At 39.0% G+C, this 5,000-nt stretch overlaps 1 protein-coding gene across 1 annotated transcript in view; it reads right to left on the bottom strand.

The window, feature by feature from the left end:
- LOC138049395 (protein sidekick-1-like) overlaps positions 1-5,000 on the bottom strand; it is a 71,887-nt gene that overhangs the window by 49,601 nt on the left and 17,286 nt on the right. The window lies entirely within an intron of this gene.

The raw sequence follows: 5,000 nt of genomic DNA, 5'->3' as shown, positions 1-5,000 counted from the left end.
TTACAGTTTTATCATCAGTGTTGTTCTGTATCTGCACAGATGCTGCCAGTAAGTCTTCCGAGATATTGTCCCATTTAGCCCTTTTATACAAAGGGATCTCACGCGGTTTTTGTTTATAACGTACTGGTGTAAAAATCTAACTCCACAACAGGGCAGTCATGATCTGATATACCTGGTATAACAGAGACATTCTTAACACTGTTTGGGTTGTTTGTAATGACCAGGTCTAAGATGTTTTGATTTCTTGCGGGTAGTTCGACCACTTGAGTTAAATTATTATCATCCAGTATATCCACAAAATGGTAGTGGAGTGATGGATGGTTGCAGGGCTTAACAATGTGTTCTTTTCAGTCCCAGCCTGGGAGATTAGAGTCGCCAGCAAGGAGGATGTGATGGTTGACGTTTACTAAAGACAAAGATCTCTCTAGTTCTAATAAAGCCTCTTCGTCACTTTCATGCGGCCTATAATAGGCTCCAATGTGCAATGTCTTTTTACCAAAAGGAGTAAGGCAGCTGTACATACCATGCGCGAAATCTTCAAAGCAGACGAGACAGATGCGGCGTTACTTGTTGACGCGTCAAACGCCACTAACTCCCTTAACAGGACTGCAGCTCTTCATAACATCAGAGTACTGTGCCCTACGATTGCTATCTATGCCATCAATATCTACAGAGCGCCCTCGCGATTATTAGTGATCAGAGGGAATGAGTTGGAGTCTTCAGAGGATACAACGCAAGGGGAGCCTGTACGCTGTCAGTCTACAGCCCTTGATTACGCGTTTAAGCACCTCGAGCTCAGCAAAGCAGTGCTGGTACGCGGTCGATGCTACAGGATCCGGGTCCCTGGATGATGTAAAGAAATGGTGGGATGAGCTATCGACTGGTGGCTCTGCGCTTGGAAACTTCGCTAATGCGAGAAAGTGTCGGCTGATCGCTAAGCCTGAGAAAGAAGATGCTGCTAGGGTGATCTTCAGATACACAGCAATTAACATCACTAGCGAGGGCCACAAGTATTTAGGCGCAGCTATTGGGTCAAGGGGCCCGTTTCTGGAAAGTCCCGAAAACTCTTCGGGCCCGAAAAGCCATTTGAGAAACTGCCAACCGCTTATTTTGGAAGGCCCATCTTTTAACATGTTTTCAAGGTAACAAAAAGCAAACTAACTGTGACGTTTGACGACTTAAATCCTCTCCGCTCTTGAGATACAAAGGGAATTGTGACACCAAAAAGTCCTTTAAAGTTTCGGGACTTTCGAGAAACGGGCGCCAGATCATATCTTGAAGAGTATGTTAGGGAGAAAGTAGAGGATTGGATAAGTCAAGTCACTAGGCTCGCAGAGTTCGCCACTTCTCAACCTCAGGCTAGCTATGCGGCCTTCACATTTGGTCTGCGACATCGCTAGACGTATTTCCTTTGAACACTTCCAGATATTCATGATCTGATGGAACCGCTAGAGCGCGCAATCTCTGATGTAATGATACCTGCCATCACGGGGCATAACTGCTCACAGAGTGAGCGAGATCTCTTGACCTTGCCAGTACGGATGGAGGAACTGGGTTTTACGAACCCTAGAGACCAATCAGAGTCGGAGTACGCAGTGTCAGTCAAGATAACTGCCCCGCTTGTAACGCAGATAGTCTTACAAGCGCACGAGCCTCCGGATGATACTGTAATAAGAACTTTGCATAAAAGCGTGCATAAAAAAAAAGATGAAGATTTGCAGGAGAGGTGTGAAAATGTGAGAAACTCCTTATCATGTTAGACTAGGAGAGCCGCTGATCTTGCTATGGAGAAAGGTGCATCAAGAGGGAGTTTAGAGATGTCGTTCACTTGAGGTATGATTGGGAAATCAACGATATCCCTTCGGTCTGTGTCTGTGGGGATAAGTTCAGTGCTGAATATTATTATTATTATTATTGTTATTATTATTATTATTATTATTATTATTATTATTGACGTCGAGACAATTGAAGAAGATATTAAATAGACATTTTTAAGTAGCAATTTTCTAAAATAAGTTTTTTAGTCCAAATAATTGCTTTTTGAATTGTAGAAATGAACACTTTTTAATACACCACGGGTATAAAGAATAATATTTTTATATTAATTTTGTTTGGACTAGTTAGGCTTCGTTTAAATTTTTAAATTTAAATTTAAATATTGTAAGTTGAAATTACTATTATTATTATTATTATTATTATTATTAAAAATTATTATTATTATTAGTGTACTTCAATTTGTCTACATTTGCCCACTATGGCCAAAACCAAACCATGGTTCTAAGGCACTAGAGGAGAAATATCGTAGTTTTCTGCAACAGTCCAATTCTTACCCTAATTTTTAATTAATGATTATTTTTATTACCATAATTATTAATCATTAATTATTAATTAAAACTTATTAATTATTAATAATGAATGATATTAATTATTAATTTTCTTAATTATTATTATTATTATTATTGTTATTATTAATAGAAATGAATGAAATCTTTGTCATGACAGTTTTTTCTATGTTATGAAAGTCGTTTTCAATATTTACAGTTCCAAATGTGCTAAATAAAAGACGTTTCACTTGACTGGAGTTGAAACTCACGACCTCCCGCACGGGAGTCCCATGCCCAACCAACTGAGTCAACAGGTCACTAACTCTTTACTCCTTAAAGTGCCCTCCCTGTGACCAAAAAAATCAATTCTTATTTTTCTGTAGCTTGCAAAACTCTGTGAACTAAACATTAAGCGACCAAAGTTTTAAGCCTTCATTTCAAAAAGACACCTACTTATTTAGACTGGAATTGCCTATTTAATAGTCCGCCATTACTAACTTTGAGATCTGGAGAGAGCTGGATCGAGGAGAAGATGACGTCAAAGGCTCACTAGTTTAAGAATGCAATGCTAGTGTACGCCGCAGAATTAATATGCAGCACGAGAGTTTTGGGTTCTCAGACTTTTAAACTCGCGTTTTGCATATATAATAAGCTGCATTTACACGCTGAAATTTTAAGTTAATGAGCCTTCGACGTCACTTTTCCCTGGGTCCAACCCTCTGAGCTCCAATCGGTCAGTTTTGAACGTGAGTAATGGCGGACCGTGAAATCCAAAAGTTACACTCAAAGTGAACAGCCTTTGGATAAAACTGAAAGCTCAAAATTTTGCAAGTCAAGCAAACATACTTTCAAAATCCGAAGAAAAAAATAAGTGGTTTTTTTTTTTTTTTTTATCAAGGGGGCACTTTAAAGAATCCCGCATAGACCTGTGAATAAACGAGGCCAAGAAAAAAATGAAATGTATATGTAATCTCATGGGCCCGAGGGCAATAGACCTTATTGCCGATACGGTGACCATTTTGATTTCTATTGTTTCGAAAGACATTATGGGATGCTCAGGGGGCATCCCATAATAGCTATTCGAAACAATAGAAATCAAAATGGCCGACGTATCGGTAAAAAGGTCTATTAAGGATTAATTTCAAGCGTATTTTTAACGTTTTCACAAAGCTGCCCGAGTCGCGAAGCGATGAAGGCAATTTGGAAACTTTGATTGAAATTAATCCTTAATTGCACGAAAGCACATTGCGATTACATGTTTATCACACAAAGAGCAAAATTATTGAGGGAAGACCGTTCAGTGCCGTGACAAATGGCAATCAACACGCTCCCATCCGGTTAAAGTTCAATTTGATAAATCGTTGCTGTCAACAGAAATACACTGTAGCGCTTAAAACGAGTTCTCGTGGACAAAAAAAGTAGTTTAATCTGGAAGGAGATTCTCTTGCGACTTCGCTTGCTCTGGATAAGCAACTGTTAACAAATCAGGATCAAGTAATCATGCCCTCTTGATTACCACAAAAGTGCCCTGGTGATTAAGGAAAAATGCCCTCCGTCTCAGCCACTCAGCATTCAGTAATTTTGCCCTATATGTGATATCATTGGTTAAAAGAGCATAAATCATCGTACTGCACGTGCGCCACGGATTTTAGCGCATATTTTTGATGTACTATGCAAACGACAAGCTGGAATCTCCAAATTTGAGGTTTTGACGACAACGTGAGCATGCATCATTGAATCTTTGATTCGCTATTTTCACTCTGAGGACCCCCCAGACTAGACATTTAATTATCGACAACTAAAAAACGCAGTGTGTGGGACGAGTTGCCGACAACTAAACGCTAAATTCTAAGTTGTTAACAAGTAAGCAGTTTCCCTTTTCGAAAAGGGAAATTGCTCGGTCGTCGACAACAAATAGTTGTTGATAACCACATTTTTGACCACTTTTTCTGGTGTGTGGGATGGTTAGTTTTAGTTGTATCGCATTTGGTTAGTGTTCTTTTTACTACAAACATTCTTCCGCGAATAATTTTGTAATCGACAACGGAATACTCCAGTAAGGGGAATGCTTCCAACGGACATATTAGTTGTCGATGACTTTCTGTTCAACAGATATAGTTCGTTTTAGTTGTCGAGAACTATCGCATTTGGTCAGTTTTCTTTTTAATATAAACATTCTCTTTGTAATCGACAACGGAATACTCCAGTAAGGGGAATGCTTCCAACGGACATATTAGTTGTCGATGACTTTCTGTTCAACAGATATAGTTGTCGACAACTAAATGTCTAGTTTGTGGAGGCCCTGAAACCGCTCGTAACAATTAATTTTTTTAAGGACACTTCGCCTACATTGTAGAACGTGAACGAGATGGAATGATCTAGGGCTGTGTCACGATATTTTACCACATTAAGAGACTTGAAACTGGGAACCAAGCCAATCGAAACAAGTACTTAGATTGAGATTGATGTTTTTGAAAACTGCTCAGCCTAACAGTTTCTCAAGGTTGAGCTCTGTTGTTTGTAACTTTAATTACATTTGCTCGACAGGCATATTTTCGACACGAAACTTTGGTTTTTGGTGGCCTTGAACAATCCAAAGTCTTTCGCGATTTTTTAATCTCGTTTACATAAGCGATTTCTAAGTAAAAATATAGAATGAAAGGTTCGCATTTGTAC

The sequence above is a fragment of the Montipora capricornis genome, chromosome 5 (genome assembly GCF_036669925.1).
Source record: "Montipora capricornis isolate CH-2021 chromosome 5, ASM3666992v2, whole genome shotgun sequence".
Classification (NCBI taxonomy): Eukaryota; Metazoa; Cnidaria; class Anthozoa; order Scleractinia; family Acroporidae; genus Montipora; species Montipora capricornis.
The sequence above is the reverse complement of the archived record's forward strand: the minus strand, read 5'-3'. Positions and strand labels throughout refer to the sequence as shown.